Genomic DNA, 19,712 nt, shown 5'->3' on the forward strand with positions numbered 1-19,712 from the left:
GAGTTTGTCTATAACAAAAGGTGGGGTAATATTGAGAGAAATTTTAGTGAAGTTTATTGAAGTTTAATTAAATTCATCTTCTTTTGCATCACAGTAATGATGAGGTTAATTTTGCTTTGGCCTCACATTATAGCATGAAGCTCGTCCACCTGGCTACTCATAAAGGGGACAGCAATAAGTGGCTGTTTCCTTGGGAAAGTGCAGTAACCGGTACGTATGGCTGGCCTCTTAACTCTAGGCTATCACAGTTTGTCTGGATTATTTTCTCCTCGATTTCTTCATGTGTCTCTTTCACTTCTCTTATTTTTTCTCCAGTGGTTGGTACCGGGCTTAAGAGAATCAGTGCACACCTGACAGGGAGTTCTGCATTTTGCTGCTTTAGTGTGCACAGTAGTGGTAGGGATGGTTTGTTATCCTTGAGGAGGGCACCACAAGTGTTGAATACTTGCACACCATGCCAAGGAGGCTGTCAGTGAAGAGAGGAGAGAGATAGGGGCATATGAGGCTGTGCACACTACACAGTGTATGAGTAATGCAAATATTGCACAGAATTCCCTGCATCGCACTGTGCTTTCTGATGGGATACAGGAATGCCTGTTCCCTTGTGCTCTCTCAGATTGTAATGTCAGTTGGGGTTAGAGGAAAATGTGAGAAAATGTTTCAGAATTGGTAGGAAAAATAATCTTTGAGATGACCAGACAAGGAGTCCCCTCATCACAAAAAATGGAATAAACGTGCTAGTCCCCTGCTAGCAACAGGGAAGCAGTAACACTTGTTTTCCACTCATCTGTCACATTTAACAGTGACTGGGAATCAGTCTGCAGTCTGCAAATAGGAAAGATTCAATTTGCCTACAAATAGACTGGTCTCCAGAGGAATGAGTACAGAAGGTGGCTATTGCATCAAGTATGAGTTTCCATTCAGTGTGGGAAATGTCTGTGTATCCCATGTACATGTATCCACTGTGCTCATGTTTCAGGATCTGCCATACAGCTTGAGAATGTCTCTCCACATCTTGCTTTTCTACATTGCAGGTAATGATTGGTTGTATCTTTCTGAAAGCTACCAAAACCATGATTAGCAATGTAGTAAGAGACAAAAATGATCAGTCACCTTCCAGTCCTGTTCTCTGATCCCTGAATCACTTTCTGGTATCTTCTGTTGGATACATCTTTCTGTTCTCGTCTTCCCTCTTTTTATGGTGAGCATTTTCCCTGACAGTGACTAAAGGAATGGGGAATGCCTCCATGCCCAAGCTCAGGCTGATTTTTACGAATGGTTTAAAATCAAGTTGCCGCTGCAATACAGTTCCTCCCTACTGCGCTTTTCTCCATCTGCCAGTTCACAAGCATTTATTTATCAGAGTCATTGCTTCAGAGTTCACTTGTTCTGCCAGGCTGTTCGTTTCCATATGCCTCGACTTCTGTACAACTAGATGCAAAAAGTAGTTAGGCTCTATGCCTGGCTGCCAACCTGCATATGGCTCTGGAGATCATTTGTGAAGGTTGACAATAGGGCAGTTATTATCTACTGCCAATTGAAAGAAGCTTGGATGCCTTTTCGTTTTGTGTATGCAGATTGTGTTGAATTTATTCTGACTGTTGTATCATTGTAGGGTAATTGTGTTCTTCTTCCAAAAGCTGTAGCTTCTTATTTTATGGATGGAAGTTATAAAAATAGAGTAGCCTCCAAGCATTCTGCATAAAAGAGGGCTGTTAGACAGCATCTGCGTCTAAGGGGCTTCTTCCCTTGTGCTTTGCAAATATGCAAGGCATCTCCTTGTGTCTTGCTTCTATGGGTACCGTCTCACTTAGGGACTGAATGCTTAACCTTCTTGTTCTGAGTTCAGCACAGCAATTTTATATGGAGTTTGATGTCCAGTTAAAGCAGTAAACTATGCCCATGTATGAAGATACTTCCTAGAGTGGGAGCCAGAGTGACAATCTTGGTGGCCTTAGGGTATGAAAGGATGGAATAATGCTTTATGGATGCCCATAGTGTTGGCTACTTGAGGAATGGATTGAGAATCAAATTCTGTAAGGTCAGCACAAGCCTAGAAGTGAATTCTCAATTAGTGAATTATACCCGCGTCAGCCGGTGTATGACAGATGCATATCAGTCATAGAATCCCAGAATGGTTTGGGCTGGAAAGGGCCTTAAAATCATCCAGTTCCAGCCCCCTGCCATGGGCAGGTACACCTTCCACTAGAGCAGGTTGCTCCAAGCCCCTGTGTCCAACCTGGCCTTAACCACTGCCAGGGATGGGGCAGCCACAGCTACTCTGGGCGCTCTGTGCCAGCGCCTCAGCACCCTCACAGGGAAGAGCTTCTGCCTTATATCCAACCTAAATCTGCCCCCTTTAAGTTTGAACCCATTACTCCTTGTCCTGCCACTACAGTTCCTGATGAAGAGTCCCTCTCCGGCATCATTGTAGGCCTCCTTCAGATACTGGAAGCTGCTCTGAGGTCCCCATGCAGCAATAAAAGGTACTGTGCATTGACATTTCAATATGTTTGATGTAATTTCTCTCAGCAAGGGCTGCCCAGACACACTCCCTGGCAACTTGGAGTTGTGGGAGTGACATTCTTATGGAAGTGCGTTCAAAAGAAGAATCATCTTGTGGATTCTAGTCAGAAGGAGTTGGTTATACTCTGCTGGTAGGTGAGGTTAACTGTAAGGCACCTTTGTTTGAGGCTGTAACCTCTCACTGTTACTCTAGTGGAAAAAAGTAGCCTAGATCCTGGAATTATTTTCATGGGGCTTTGTGCTGCCAGGCTCTCTCTCAAGGGCATATAGCAATGCATGTTTGCTTCTGTGATGTTGCATGCAACAATTGCTAAATTCAGCATGGAAATTCAACCCAGGCAGCCCCATCTACTGTTTTACTGTGTTGGTTTTGAGGTTTTTTTGGGTCAGTTATGGTTTTATTCTGCAGCTATTGATTTGCTTTACATCTGCAGCAGTTTCGCTGGGCAGTGTTTGAATGCAGAGGAACTTTTCCTGCCCCAAAGAAGGTAGAGGAAGAGTGAGAAGGGAAGCAGTCTTCCACAAGCCGAGCAGCTTCCCTGTGATCACATAGCCTGTGAAGGAGCTCAGCTCTCCTGGGTCTTAGCCAGTGCCCCATTCTGTTCTACTCTGTATCCCCCAGGGGCTGCCAGACCTGTTTTTTGCATTCTGAAATGTAATAATTCATTCATAGCCCTTCAGAATACTAACAAGGTAAAGCAGAAGTAAGCTGATACAGTGGAATGTTGTGGAAGGAAAATCAAGTACTTCAGGGGATTATTTTTTATACCTTTTCAATATAAAAGAATTCTCAAATTACCTTAACTAAAGCCCTGCACAGCAGCAGTTATCCTGGTATGCAGGAAAACAACATTTGAAAACACTCTAGGAAAGAAAAAGAGAGAGGAACTTGGGGATTGAATTTTAATGAAGCAGATGCACATCTTCAGTCCTGTTGAGTATTATTCCAGCACACTTGCAGTCATAGAATCATTTCGGTTGGAAAAGACTTTCAAGATCAGCAGGTCCAGTTGTAAAACACTGCCAAGTCCACCACCCAACCATGTCCCCTGAGTGCCTCATCTACAGGTCTTTTAAATACCTCCAGGGGTGAGGGCTCCACAAATTCCCTGGGGAGCCTGTTCCAATGCTTGACAACCCTTTCAGTGAAGAAATCTTTCCTAATATCCAGGCCTTAAACCTCCCCTGGCACAACTTGAGGATGTTTCCTCTTGTCCTATCGCTTGTTTCCTAGAAGAGACTAACCTCCACCTCACTACAACCTCCTTTCAAGTACCTTTTCACAGGTAGTTGTAGAGAACGGTAAGGTGCCCTCTCAGCCTCCTTTTCTCATTGCTCTAAGAATTCCCTGCAGGCAGTGCAGATCTGCAGCTGGGAGTCTCCATGAGCTATCAGGCTAACAGCACTTTGCAAAGGCTTTGTACTGCTTCTTTCTGCCATCCTGTTCTCCTTTCCTTTTAGCTAGTTCATGTTACTGGGCTCAGTGCCCTTCTGCAGAGGGGCTTGTCTGCTGCCTGCTTCCAAAGCCTGTATCCATGCCAGGCCTTTTAGAAAGATGTGTTTTATTACTCCCCAGGGCAGTGCTCCTCAACTAGATCTAAATTCACAGGCTATGTGGAATTCAAAGGATCTATGTTGATTTATGCAACTGAGAAGCTGACCCAGAAGCTGGTACAGCACTCACATCCAAAATCAAATGGTTTCGGCATGCACTCGTCATCTATGGAGTGAGGGAGGCTCTGAGCATAGAGGGCAAAGGCAAGTGAGGTCCCCTTGCCTATGCTGTGAGGTGAGGAGCCATTCTCATCCACCAAGACTTGATAGATTAGGAATGACTTGTTGGAGACAGCTTTTGTTGTTTTGCTGCAGATGGGATGAGAGAGAAGCTGTATGAAGTGGGAGGAATTGGGGGTGGCAGGACAGGTTGGAAAGAGGTGGAGGATAGTGGCTGTGGTTCAAGGTCTTTCTTTTTCATTAAAGAAGCCTACCCTGCAGCTCAGTGACTATTCCATCGTAGAGTGAACAAAGGAGTTTAATGACAGTCATCTATCAGCTGTCCACATTTTAAGCTTCAAGATGTCTCTATTCCCAGAGCTCCTTGCCATGACAAGGCTAATTGTATAATTATAATGCTATACCAACCCCTCCTGACGTGCTCACACTGGCAAGGACCAGGGCTAAGGGCTGTGATAATTATCACTGCAAGCGAGTACATTAGCATAAATGTAGTTTACTAATGGGTCTGCTTTATTAGGATGTGCAGTGTATAGAAGAGTAGAATCTAAACCAAGGGCTATGAAATTGTAGTCATACTGAAACAAGGCTTTAGTTGTTTGGAGGCCCAAAATCAAAAGAGGTGGGGAAATTACCGTTTTACTCTCCTGAACCCCTCGGTGCAGTTTTCTTTTCTTATTCCTGTTCATCCTGACCATTTCCCTTACTGTGCTGGAAAGGTTGGATATCCCCAGATGGCAGAGTGAAATGAAGGACCCTTTTTCTAGTGTAGCTAGGGAGAGCTCTCACTGAAAGAGGGCTTGCCATCAAGTCTCAGAGGAGAATTACCCCACCTTGTCCATATGCTAGGACTTTTTTGGTACCTGCTAGGTAGCTCCCTGGGTTACAGAAGCTCATTTGAACTTGAGAAGCTATTGCAACAAAATACAGGTGGATCTTGTAGAATCCTATATCCTAGCTTTTAACTTCGAATTGGTGGAAGGTGGCAGTGTCCTTTCTTGCTGAGGTTAACTGCACTGTGTTGGGTTTTTGTGAGGCACTGAAGAGGTTTCCTTTGATCATTTCAGATATTAAGTCTGGGGGGATTTTTCCATCAACACAGAGCAGTAAACAAATGTTAGGACTTTGTTCATCTTGTCTGACCTTCCATGCTCAGATTAACAGGGGCACAGTTGAATGCAGTCATTACTAGGATACTGATACATAGGATCGGGGCCTGGTGACTCTCCTCTTGACTGCTAGTTGCTGTGGCTGGAAATAATTCTCCAAGTAAATCAGGGAATTTGATCCTAGTAAAAATAATTACAGCATCTCTGCAGTGCACGTGTTTTCTTGGAGGGCACAGCATTCCATGTTTTCTTGTGTAGTTATGTACCTATTTATGGAGATACCCATTCAGTTCCTTCCTTTCTTCACCAGTCATCTGGAGTACTGAACTGGTTTAGTAACACATTTATCTTTTCTACCAAATACAGCTGTCAACAGGAGAAGTTTGCTGTGAAAAGTATTGAAATGAAGGCAGGCACAGTGAAATTCATCAAGTTAAATGTTGAACAAGTTTTTCCCATTCCTTTCATTTCTTTCTCCTCTCATCTCAGTCTGATTGTCCACTTGCCAAATTCATGCTTTGTCTTTCTGTGTTATTTTGTCCTTTGCTTTCTTTACTCCTGTCTTTCCTGTATTTTTATAGTGTCTTGTGTCAACCTCTGTACCCTGTTGCTCTTTCTTCAGAGTTGTCATTTCTTGTTTTCATTCTCTGGCTGCTTGGCTCCCTCTAGCTGGTACCTATCCAGTGTTTTAAAAGAGCACAGGAGCGTTATGCCTGCTACCCACCAGAGTTTTTATGTTGTGTCTCATCACAGGGTTTAGAAAGCACCTCAATTTCATCATTTCTCTCATAGTAATGTATTTGGTTTTGAGGGTTTTAATACCAGCTAACTGATGACTCCATGAACCCATGTGTTGTTCTGGGGGAGGGATATTTGAATGTGAAAGCTTGCATCAGAATCACAGGAACAAAAATGTAAGCTTGGGTTTATATAAAAATTATAGAGATATCTTTCTCCCAGCTTTGTGCTCTTACCTCTGACCCTCAAAGGCTCTTTTGCACACTGTAATAAACTCACTATGATAGCATTTGAGCTGTTTGCTGTCTTCAGTGTGTCTGTATTTGGTCATTAGCTCTAGAGCTGGGTGGAATGACTCAACCTTTGAAGGTGACTCTCTCCACTCAGGACACTGTCTGGAAGACAAGGGTAGGCAAACCCTGTAGCTTTCTGACAGCTTAATTTGCAGGGGGATAAATGTGAAGGGTGCTGGCGATGACAAGGTCACACAAAACAGGTAGTGGAGGACTAAGCTACGGTTGGAACTACTGACACAAGTGTGTCTGATTTCTGCACTGTATCTTGCATATTGTGTAAGAGAGCTGTACCCCTCTGTACTGAGTAAGGTCCTGTGAGCAGGGTGTTGATTTGCTTTCAGCTTGACAGTGACCAGGAGAGGTTTGTAGCGGGTAGTAATCATTTGTTCTCCAGTCTTAAACTGATGGTTTCTGGATTATCTAGACTTCCTCTTCCCTTCCCCCCAAAATCCAGTGTTCTGTGCTTCATGGTTATTGGAAAAAGCAGAGAGGCAGATTTCCAGCCATTTACAAATCGCAGCAGCCTTTGCAAAGGCACAGAAATCAGCAATTTATTGCACAGAGATAGACATCTTACTATTTTGTTAAATGAAAGGTGTACTTAGCACTGACATTTATAGGGCCTCTGATATTGGGGACCTGACAGCTGGAGCCTGAAAGGTTGGCTTTGCCTGAGCATAGCAGCTTATCGTCAAGTACACTGAGCTGCACGGGGGGAGGGGAAGAAACACCAAACCTTAGGTATTTTTCCTAGCAGTCCCCGACAGACTGGCTTGGGAAAGCATTATTGAAAACCACTCCTAAATCAAATTCAAGATATTATAGGCATGCCTACTATGGTCTGTCAGGATTTCCATTATAAGCCCATATTTTTCAGGTCTATAACCTGACCATGAAATTCCTCTCTGGGCTGTGACTTGGCATAAAATGTCTCAGCCCAAAGCATTTTTATTATTATTATTATTCAAGAGATATATGTATTTGGCTATTTTTGAGTTGCTGGAGTTCAGAAACAAAAGCTGGATTTTTCTCTGTCTATACCCATGCATTAAAATGTCTTTTTTTCCCTAGTGAATACCTATCTTTCAACGCTGTATTTTATAAGATAACTTACCAGCTTGGATAACTATTAAAAATGGATGACCAAAGCATTGGTGGTTAAAGTTAGGACCCCCCACATTCTTGCAGAGTACCACAGTTTGCATGTGCCCCATAAAGTCCTACTCCTAAACCCACAGAAGGATCTTCAGGATACTCTGCAAGGCCATTTGCAAAAGTTTCTGGGTCTCTAAAGGATGTCTATATTTGAATGGAGCTTAGCTTTTGTAATTTGCCAGATCTCCAAGTTCTCCTGTGCAATCCAGTGCTCAGGCATAACTAGAGTAGCCTTTTGCACAAGAAATGAGATTTGGCCTACTGGAAAGAAGATGCTCAGCAGAAGCCATTCCAGATGAGGGCTGAGGTCCATAAGTATCAGATCAAATGTAGCAGATGTCTATTAGCAGAAGAGCTACTGCGTGGCCTAAATCTAGATGTGTCTCAAGCACCCCAGAACTGTCTATTTTCCATGTATAACTGTTTCTGTCTCCAAGTGGGAGCAAGGAGTAGCAGTGGACTGAAGCCTGTTATTTCTCTGTCCTAGCACGACTTGCTTTATCGGGGCCCATGAAAAACGTACCAGAGCATCAGTCACTTGTTAGCTTTTGATGAAACCCTGCTGAGGTAGATCTCCAGCCATAAATGAGACCTGAAGGAAACACTTCATATTCTGGTGCTTTGCTGATACGTGCCTTCCATCCCAAAGTAAAGTTTTACAGACACACCAGAACAGGATAAGTGACACAGAGAATCTTCTGAAACAGAGTTGCCCTGAACTACAGCAACGGAGTACACCCACAGCAGTGAACAGTCAGTGAAACAGCTCTTCAATAAACTGGGGTAGCTGAATGTAATTGATTCCTGGGGATGCTGGGATCTCTGTGTGTGCTCCTCTGAGGTGCAGTAGACCAAGGTGAGTCTGCCTAATGAAACGTGAGAGAAGAGAGGCCAGTTCAAGTGGCTGCTGGCACCATTTCAGGTGCCATGCCATCCCTCAAACCTGCAGGGTCACCTGGCAGTCAGGTGTCATCCATCAACGCTCTCCCACTTTCCCACATCCCATCTGTTTCTGTCTAGCCTCTTTGTGCAAATTAGCTCTTAGTAAGCAGCGGTTCTCACTGTAGCTTGGTTTTCTTTCTTCATCCTGTGACCTTTGCGCTTCCTTAAACTTTGCCCTTGTCTGTGGGCCAGAGCAACATCCTCACTGCTTCTCTTTTTGTTTTCTGACTGTCCATATTAGCAAACAGAGAGGATCATATTCCACACAATGCATGGCTTAAATCTGAAGTCCTGCAATGCATTAATACCTTCTGATTAGAGGCAAAACAGGATTGGATTGTGTTCACTATGAGGGTGGTAAGACACTAGCACAAGGAGCCCAGAGTAGCTGTGCCTGCCCCATTCCTGGCAGTGTTCAAGGCCAGGTTGGACAGGGCTTGGAGCAACCTGCTCCAGTGGAAGGTGTCCCTGCCCGTGGCAGGGGGTTGGGACTGGATGGGCTTTAAGGTCCCTTCCAACCCAAACCATTCTGTGCTTCTATGTATCCCATGAAAAACATTGAGCATTATAAAAGAATGCATTGTCCTGAGCTGAAACAGTTCTGAATTTTCCAAAGGAAGACTTTTTTCAGGACCTTTGAAATGTCTTTGGATTTATACTACTGACTTTTTAAAAGTAATTTTAAAACAAGTCATTTTGAAACAAACCAGAAAAGTACAGCTGATCTTTATTTTTATTCTGATTTTTCTGACCTGTTTTTTTTTGCCAGGTTGCCTCACACATAAAACCAAGGTCAGTTTTAGAGAAGGTAACTTTATTTGTCAAAAAATATTTGTTTACCCAACATTGCTTACGAAATCTATAACTAAACTGCTACACTGTAATACAGTTTGGGTTTGTGTTTAGGTTAAACTTGCATTACTTGCATCATGAACTCTTATGTAGAGACTTGCCTATAGCTACATCTCTCATGTCAGCATTCAGTAAACCAATAGAAATGGCATGATCGAATGATAAAGTAGATGGGCAGAAATGAAATGTAAGCTATCAGAAGGGGACTTGAGAAGGCAGAAGAAAAATAACTGCTATAGCTGAACCCAGGACAAAGGTACATTAATTTCTTTATGTTTGAGAGTGGAGATAGTTTGAGAGCTAGGTGTCACTGGAGGAGGAATCTGATGTGAGTAGACTGGAACAGTAACACTGAATGATAGGTGGCAGTGATTTTACCTCAGAGCTTTTGGAGATGGCACAGGTAAGAGGAACTTTACTGACTCCTGGGAATTACTGTGTCAACTCAGTAATTGGCATGTGTGGTGCAGGATGTGGTACTGAATCTTAGGTGCTCCCTGAGAGTGGGTGATGCTGGGATCCCTGTGCACTACTGTTATGTGCACCACTGGTTCTGTTGGTGAGAAACATTGATGCAGAGTCCTGTTTCGTGTTTGCTGGCCTGTTGCTGCCTATCCTCATGTGCATGTTAAGACATAAAAGAACTTTGCAGGGCTGTGATGTGAAAACCACTGGGACCTGGCTACAAGCATTTCTGAATGTTAGAGTTAAAGCAGCTCAGCTTGGAATCGTCTTATCCTGTGCTTTGCATTATCATTGTTGCTCTACCCTATCATACTTGGGCACTGTTAAAATGGTACTACCTTCTACCTTGCAGTCCCTGTGTCTGCAAAGCAGGGGAATGTCATTGTCTTAGTAGATGATGTGTCAGGACTCTGCTTGGAGCAGCTGTCTTTATTTTCCAAATTTAGGGTTCATTTCCTAACCTTCAGTCTTTCTTTCCAAAAGGCGTAAGTGTGATTTATATAGACAAGACAAATGGAGGATTTGGGGTTTCTGAATTGAAAGGACCGTTGATGACTCTTTCTACAATTGGGTGGGAGGGAGTTGTTTGGATTGGGTTGAGGTTTTTTTCACACTTACATACAAAATTTGAAGTCCCACATAAACGTAAAGGTAAGTTTAAAATACGCCAGCCAGGTCACTCTTGATAAAAACAGGGTGTGTCATTACCACCGTATGAAGCTCTTGACTTCACCTCCTCTAGATAACAGTGAAAAGCATCCACTTGTATCTAAAAAGCAAAATCACATTGCAAAAAAGATGTAGTGGTTTGGGGGTACGCAAAGTTCAGCACAGGAGAAGAGATTAAATGTTTGGGTGCATTTAGTTTAACTAAATCAGGTTTTGGATGGTGGGTGTTAGCTGTAAATTTAGCAGGGTTAAATACCCAAGAGAGAAACAAGTATGTAAGGTAAAGGACAATACTGGCATGAGAATGAATAAGTCTTAACTGGCTACAAATAAATTTGGAGTGGAGATTAGAAGAGAGTTAATAGCCACCATAAGTAAGGTTCTCAAACCTTCAAGTAGAAATAATGGAGACAAAATAATGAATGCCTTTTAAGATGGAGTTTGATAAGTTTATGAAGCAGATTTGGACTGAATGGTACGTTTGCTCTCAAGGGGCAGAATTAGATGGCATGTTTGCTTTTAGTTCCCTGGTTTGCAGTTGAGTAGTAACAGGGCAGGAATTAACAATGAGAGGAAACATTCCCACGCTTTGCTGGGAGACAGCCCAGGTCTGAAATGTGGAGATAAGAGATCGAGTTGTATTTTGCACTTTGGATCGCTTCTTGTTTTTCTGTTTCTTACTCGCTCACCTTACTCATTCTTAATTCAAATTAAATCAGATTCTGATTCCATTAGCTGAACTGAATAATGCATTACTCTGCATTTTCATTGAAATTAGCCAGCCTATTCATGCAGTGATGATGCTATTCTTGTGAGTAAACATATCAGAATCAATCTCATGTGTGTTCAGCCTGCTTCACCCTAAGAAAAAAATAATGAAGCTTTCACTTGAGCTCTCTTTTTTCCTTTTGCCTTTGCCTAAGGCTTGCTATCAGTAATTCATAGTATGTGTACAGTAGGTGGAAAACACACACATAACAGAAGTTAATGAAGGCTTTATTACATTTAAACAGAAGTGTTCTAGTTTGTATTGGAGACTAATGACCTGCAACATTTCTTTTGCAAAACTGGTGGTACAGGGACAAGACAAAATAATAGTGTCTCTAATTTTGGCTACATTTAAAAATATTCATTCTAGTTCAGAGCTCACCAACCTGGACAATATTTCATTGAAGAAGGAATTTATTCCATGTTCTTCCATTCTTTTCTAACTCTGTTTCTTGCGATGTAGTCAGACCTACACGTCTTCTTCGACTACCTCTATTCAGACAATAATGTCTCATAGTTCATCTGCCACAGTTCTTCTGTCCCTCCCATTACTTATGAATTCTTTTCTAATCTGCTTCTTAGAAGTACAGGTTGTTACCTCCTCCTCTGTAATCTTTCCAATTTTGCTCTTACTTGACTTCCTTTCCCATATGCTGTTCTGTCTTTTAAAAATTAAAATCTTAATAATGGTGTTATGCTCTGTACAGTGCTGTGTATCTTGAAGTGCAAGACTAATAATAATTCTTTTTACATCTCCTTTTAAAGCGATGAATGTTAGAAAGGAAATTTCATCATAGAAATGGTATAAAAACTTTGTTGTGACAGCTCTATATTGGTACTCTGTTGTGGGTTTCTTGTGCTTTGCCTCCCAAACGGAGGTAAGCATAGATTTAATTTGTGGCAAGGGTTTTTTCATAGAAAATTGCAAAGGCATTTGTAGTCATCACTATGATAAACAAAGTGAAGCAACCCACTTCTTTGAATTGACTCCTGTGCTTCTGAAGCAGATCTTAACAGTTGAGAAGATGTTTCAGATCCTTTAGTACTGACTTGGTCTTCTTATTTGATGTTGCTACTGAGGGGCTGGATTCAGACCTTTGTATGGACCACAGAATCATAGGATAGTTTGGGTTGAAAAGAACGTTCGAAGGTCATCTTGCCCAACCCCCTGAAACGAGCAAGGACATCTTCATCAGGTGAATGCTTCACCCCTGGCAGTGTTCAAGGCCAGGCTGGGCAGGGCTTGGAGCAACCTGCTCTATGGAGGGTGTCCCCTGCCTGTGGCAGGGGTTTGGAACTGGATGAGCTTTAAGGTCCCTGTGTGTTTAGTAGTGTTTTGGGCAGCATGAGCTGTTGCTGTACATGAAGGATCCTCTCCCTTTTCTGGCCAGCAAGCCCAAGAGGTGAGCAGAGCTTTCCTGGTGTAAGCCCATCCAGCAACTAAATACCATTGAGCTGCTCACTCCACCCCCCAGGTGGGATGGGGAGGAGAACTGGAGGAATTTGAATTGAACACCTTAATAATTGAAATTAAGTGAAATATACTAATGATAGAAGTAATAAAAATACAGAGAACAACAGAAAGGATCAATGAACACTCAGGAGCCCCAAGTGATGCCCAGTGCAAAAGCTCAGCACCTGCCGGGCAGTGCCCAGCCACACGGGGGCGCTGGGGGGCACAGGGCCAGCGGCTCAGATCCCATTCGGGTATAGCAGGAGCCCCATGGTCGCCATTTTGAGTCAGCCACCTCAGAGCAGTGTCTGCAGCCAGGGTTGAGAGCTTCCCTTTTAGGTGAGTGAGTGAGTGAGTGAGTGAGTGCACATTGTGGGTTCTTGGCCATAAAGTTTAAGATTCAGCAGTGTAGCAATGAATCTGTGTGACACCCCAAGTCTGCAGTTGATGTTGATGCGGCTTTAATTGACTTTCAGCAATGAATATAGTTTAGCCTCAATGTATTAGTGCTGTGACCCCCAGTCCTCTCCTTCTGTACCTCGTCAGTGTTCCCAGCAGCACCTGTATTTCTCTGTTCTTTTACACATGGAGGTTTCAGTTCTTGGCAGCCCTTACATGGGATCATCCTTCTGTGCAAGGTGGGACATCCTAAATAGGCTTCCTAAACCTGAGGGAGGCTTTACTGTTTTGGTTTGGGTTGGCGTTAAGTGGTCATTGCTTCTCTTTGTTGCATTCCCCTAATGTGCTCCTCTGAGCAAGCTCTTATCTGGGACACATGGGCAATGGAACCTCACTGAGCGGTGCCACTTGAAGAGCTGGGATTCAGGGTTTTTTCCAGGGATGTAAGTTAACAGAACCACTTTTTCTTTAAATCTGTTTCTATAAACATAAAAAGAAGGAAAAAATCAAAACCAAGCAGAAGGACATGAACAGGATGGAATGTTTGGTACCTGTGTGTTCAGCAAGGCCTTATTTAGGAGCACATTCCAACTTGAATTGGAGATTTGTAACAGATTAAGATTTTTCCCATTAACGTCTTCTATATGTCAGGCATTGTGAGGTCTTCAGCCTTCTTTAAGCTCTTCTGCTTCACCAAGTTGATCATTGTTTTGATTTCATTTATCACCGGTCACTCTCATTATTCTGTTAATTGGTGTGTTAATTAAATCCTATTAATTTCTTTTTAGCCATTACCTTTGAATCTCTTGTTACTGTATTCTTTCTTGCTGTGTTTTAACTCAGCTTGAGGTGACAATTTTGAGGAAATGTTTATTTTGCCTTCACAGAAAACTCTGTTACAACAATAGAAGCAATCTGAGGAAGATGTTCAGTTAGCTATGAACAGCCTGCCTTTGCATCATCATAGAATCATAGAATAGTTAGGGCTGGAAAGGACCTTAAGATCATCCACTTCCACCCCCCCTGCCGTGGGCAAGGACACCTCACACTAAACCATGTCACCCAAGGCTCTGTCCAACCTGGCCTTGAACACTGCCAGGGATGGAGCATTCACAACTTCCTTGGGCAACCATTCCAGTGCCTCACCACCCTTACAGTAAAGAACTTCTTCCTTATAAATATATAAATTTATAAAAATATATATGATATATAATATCATTAGACTCGTCTGTTTTATGTTAGAGAATTGGTGTTTGGGGGTTTATCTCTGTGTAAGTCCCAGCCCTGTCAGCAGTCAAAAGTCCTTATTATTGCCTTTCTCAAGGCAGGATTTTACTTGAAAGCAAGTATCTTTCATATTCAGCTCTGGTTCCTCTCTCACGTCCTTGCTTTCCTCCCCTTTTCAGTCAGAATTTCAGGGTAAAATACATCTTTGACATAGCCACAGCTTTATCAATGTGCTGAAGTCCATTGGCCCCCAATTGTCATGCTTATTAGGTAGAAACCCAGGATTTGCTTTGTTAGGATAAGGCTTTGAACTGCTCCTCTGTGACTGAAAAGACTGTCTTTGGTTCAGAACTGTTCTTCCTCAGGAGCAAGGACAGAGTTAAGTGATGGTCAGCCACTGATTTCATGAAACACTTACTTTAGGATTAAATTGCAGAAAGTGATAAAAATAAGCAACCTGTAAGGTAAGGTGGCTTCTGACCCTTTGTCCATTAAAGTCCAACATGATGCTTATTTTCTGTGTTCTCTGTTACAAATGAGTTAGAAAATCTTCCTCTGTGGAACAAAATCATGTCTAAGATGTGGGGTGAGTTTTAAGTAGCTTGTGGTTTTGTCCAGTTCAGCCAGTGATCTGTGCTTTTGTGAATATCTCAAGGGTGGTTGTTTGACCTTCTTTGGAACTGGTTTCAATTTACTTCCAGTCTTTACCTTGGCTGCTGCATGAATGGGTTTAAAGAATTGATGAAAAACATATGAGAAGCTCCTTCTGCTTAACAGAGCTGGCCAGTTATCAGAATTCCAACATTCCAGTAGTGAATAAGATGATACTTTCAACAAGAAGCTGCAGAGCTTGAAATAAACTCAAGCAAGGTCATTTTAAATACATTCATCTCATATTTTTTACTTTATTTCCTGAAAGGCATGACAAGTGTGTCATATGATAACATACCTGATTCTGACATAATGCAATATATAAATACTAAAATGTAATTAGAAAACTTTAGCAGATACTTCTGAGTAGCCCCTATAAAACTGCAAAACAAGCAAGGAGATACTTTTAACAAAGAAATAAGCTACTGCCATTTTCTTTAACTAGTAGCTGCTTTTAATGCTTGTTAATATTGTAAAATTTCATTAAAGACTGATATTTCCACTATGTATTTTATCATGATATGGTGTCACAGTATGATTATGGGAGTAGGTGTGTCAGAACAATGTAAAATAATACACATTGATTTAAGGAAAGGGAGAGAAATAAGTTAAAAGCTTTTAAACATATGAATAATTAATATCAGGATTTTACCACTGACGTACCGTATACCAGAATATTTGTAATAGTTACATGGAAAGCTGCTTAGAGAAACAGAACAACCTGGTCTGTGGTAGTTCCTTTTTAAGTGCATGGACATGTCCATTTCTGTACTGGCAGAAAAGTGTTAGGCCTCTTGGTGTTTTGCCCAGCAAACAAAGAAAAGAATTATTTACGACATTCTTGAACTTGTTTTCTTGGTCAGATCCAATGTTCTGTTATTGAGATGATGAATATGTCTAAGCTGGAAATGTGCAAAATGAGAAGCAGAAAAGCCGGGTGCATTGCAGAGAACTTTGCACAAGAGCCAAATGTGTGCCTCATGCTTATGCAGGAATTATGCTAAAGAAGCATGGATAGTAGCTTGCAGCCAAAGAGTAAACCATGTGAAGTCATCTGGCACTTACAATAAAGATAACCTCAGGCCATTTTTTATTTCATAGCCAGTTTGTGTACAGAACCCATCAGGAGGTACTTTCTAGTTTCTCATCATTTCCATGAATGATAGTCTTTCACTCCACCCAGGCTGCATGCAGTGAGAAGGTATACAGCTTCTAATCTTGAATGTTTTCCCGAGAACAAATTAAGGTGAAGCAAAGATTACTTTACATTTTGAAGCAGTAGATGACAAAATGCTGTTGATTCTTAAGCAAAGATGTACTGTAGCCAGTTGCTAGCATCTGTTCTTCAGTGGTGTCTGTACTTGGTATTAGTTCAGAAGGCAGTGATTCAAATGAGAGGCTCTGTTCTATGGTAGAAGACAAGCCACAGTTAGAAAGGGCTGGATTCTGCTTCTGGCTGTTTTATAGAAGTTTTTTATTTTTTTAATGAGGTTTTGACACATCAGTTAAACTGTGTTCAGAAAATGGACTTGCAACCCTTAATGAAATGAAGTGTTTGGAGATGTAATGAAAAACATTAAATAAGTGCCAGGTGTTATGCTCAATTGCTTGAGAATGAGAAGATTTCAGAAGATTATATACGCCAGACCTGTCACAGGTTTGTTTATTTATGTTACTCTGAAGATACATGCAATAGTTAGATTCTAGTTTTCAGACAAAGCATTCACCTTTGTGGCCCTGAAACCCTGCAAATTGTCCTGTCTTAATAAATTGCCAGCTGTCGGCTGACATCCAGTAGCCATTTCTATGTTACAGCTTTCTTTACTTGCACAACAATGGGATTAGGTGAGGCCCGTTTTAGGTAAACCATTTAGATGAAGGTGGTTATGTTAACTGGTTTTACTGTGCATTCGCAGTGGGCTGTAGCATGCACACTCAATGTGTTAATCAAATTAGAGCTGACAGGTGGTAAGTCAGAGATGTGATAATTTCTGTCTAAATGGAATATGCATAAAAGCCAGGATGAAATCTGCGTGTTGAATATGTCACACAGCCAGTTTTCTCAAGTTATGCGGACATACTTTCATTTCCATCTCAACCATTTTCTCGTTGTCCCTTTATTCCCACCAGGAACATCGCTTGGGAAAGTCAAAAGTGTTTGAGCCAGTTACAACTCACAAATACTGTAAGAATGATTAGGAACACATATTTATCTGGAGTTGCACCACTTAATTCAAATCTTCAGCTTTCCAGGTGCAGATGACACAGACAACAACATGTCATTTATGGCCTGTTGTTGGTTTATGAAACCAAAGAAACATACTTACGGGACATGGATGGAAGAGACTTATAAGCAGTCTGCTTTATAATTGATAATCTAAGCTTTCACTGCCCTGAAGAGAAGGCAGCTAATGGGTATTTTGAGTCCAGTGGCAAATAGGAAATTGTTAGAAACAGCAGATATCTTAGCTTCAGCATATCTGTAACAGTATTTCTAAAGTCTCTAATAGCCAGTACAGGTTCTGTACAGTTTCTCAGACAGAATCCCTGGCTTATTGCCAAGTACTTATTGCAATTCTTCTGGAAGAAAGGGAAAATAGAAAACATAAGCAAAACCCCCAAGTAACAACAGCCCTTAGTTCCAAATATCAGCAGTCTCCAGAAGAGTCACGCTTTTTGCTATGCCATATAATGTATCTGGTAGTTCTACTTCAAGGCTGCTGATGTACTTGGGTACCACATATGGAGCTGGATGGCACCTCTCTTCATTCTAGTTAGCAGTCAGAGGAAAATTTAATCTGAACATTTATGTATCCAAAGCTTTTCCCATTCCCAGAAGCACATTTTCCTGGCCAGCTACACTCTTTTGAAGGTGTCTGAGCTTAAGCATGGTGATCTTATAGCAGGACTGGAACATAAGAGCCCAGGTAAATGTTACTTAATTGAATCTATATCTATATACTGACGTCCGTCTGCAGAGCACATTCCTTTTTTCATCCATGACCTTGCTGATACTTATTTACCTTGGCATTTGGAAAGTCTATCCAGATAACATCACAGTTAAAGAATGAGTTCCGAAATTGACCTAGTCTTAGTGGAAACTAATAAAAGGCATGTAAACCCATTTGATTTATTAGTACAGCATGCCATTTAAAAGGAAAATTTTAGGTGGTTTTCCAAAGCTTTCCATTTCTAATAGGTTCAGTGTGATTCAGACTTCAGTCTCTTGGCTTGTACTGTCATAGAGACTTGAACTGAAATTATAGCTCCATAATACCCCCACAGGGACTAATTTATCATCTTTTCTGCAGTTACTTGGCTGCAGTAATATTGCCCAAGTGTGTCATTATTGGCCACTGGCATGTGTAGGTGGTGCTAGTGAGTTAGTGACAATTCTCTAAACCAGTTGTTAGAATTCCAACGAAATTTTACTGCCTGAATAGCTTAGGCTTTTGTAAGAAGTCCGCCTAAAGTACAGAAAATGTGGTGTTCTGAACTTTAATGTTACTCTGGCATCTTGCTGCAACCACTTGTTTCAGTCCTCAGTTTTATTTTGAGCAGACTTTGGTAGAAATAACACAACTGCAAATGGAGTGTTGTTTTTCATAGAAATAGTTCTCAAGTTCATAGAAATGGCCCACATACATAGCAAATGTATTTGTCCACTTACTGGGGATCTGCTTGGTGGTGACTGACCAGAACATAGGCAGTTCTCAGTGGTGTTACCTTATCCTTCATGCAGAAATGCAGGACTGTCTTCATACAAACAGTTGTGTGCCATGACCAGCTTTCCCTGTGAATAAAGGCCAACCAGAGGCTGGTTTGTGGTTTGAGCTGAAGTTAAAGTAATAGTAACAGCTGGTCAACTCACAGATTTGGTGAAAGGTCTTCTCATAGCTAGACAGAGATGTGTGATCTCTCGTGCCTTCATGAATGGTTTTATTTACAGATCTTTTACTAATTGCCTATGAAAAAAATGATTTGTTTAGAAAATACAGTGTTTGCAAATTATGTTTGCTTTAAAAATACTTGGAGAAGTAGAATCCACACTGGTGGTAGTCTTGCTTTAAGAAGGAGGTTGGACAAGGTGACCTCCAGAGGTTCCTTCTAACTAAAATGTCTGTTAACAGTTCTCCATGGAGAACATGTGGGCTAGTGTAAGTTTCTCAGTTCTGTACGGGGTTTTTCAAGCGTCAGGTCCTTCTAGATACTGACTTGTGGCAGGCATTACCCCTTATTTGTATTATAAATACAATCTTCTAATCAGTCAGTTCAGATGAAGACAAAACAGGTAAGGAAGTGTAGTTCTACACAAAGTAATCCTAACTGCTTAGTGAAGGGCAAGTAAATACTTCTGTGAGGAGGATCATTAGAAATACACATTGTCATAGCTAAAAAATATAGTAAGTTTTCTTGTACTTTAATGCCTTACGTTGGCTCTGCATACTGAACTACTAGTCTTTCTTTACCTCTGTCTGACAGTAACTGCGTGCGGAGCCCAACTCTCAAGAGAAAAATCAGGAAAAGACCAAGTGAGGACCAGTGAAAAATCTAAGGGCTGAATATGCACATTTTCATAGGAAATGTGATTTCCTCAGTAGAAGTTTGAGTTCCAAGGACCAGCTTGTAATACGTCTATTCATACACATAGAGCAAAGCATTGTCCCATCATAAGAAGTCATAATCTGGCTCTTGGTGATTTGTCTTAAGGTCAAATAGGGGTGGAAT

At 41.6% G+C, this 19,712-nt stretch overlaps 1 protein-coding gene across 7 annotated transcripts in view; it reads left to right on the forward strand.

The window, feature by feature from the left end:
• ERBB4 (erb-b2 receptor tyrosine kinase 4) overlaps positions 1-19,712 on the forward strand; it is a 604,652-nt gene that overhangs the window by 507,842 nt on the left and 77,098 nt on the right. The gene's annotated exons all lie outside the window — the stretch shown is intronic.

The sequence above is a fragment of the Pezoporus occidentalis genome, unplaced genomic scaffold (assembly GCF_034315485.1).
Source record: "Pezoporus occidentalis ecotype Australia unplaced genomic scaffold, CSIRO_AGI_Poc_V1 ctg118, whole genome shotgun sequence".
Classification (NCBI taxonomy): Eukaryota; Metazoa; Chordata; class Aves; order Psittaciformes; family Psittacidae; genus Pezoporus; species Pezoporus occidentalis.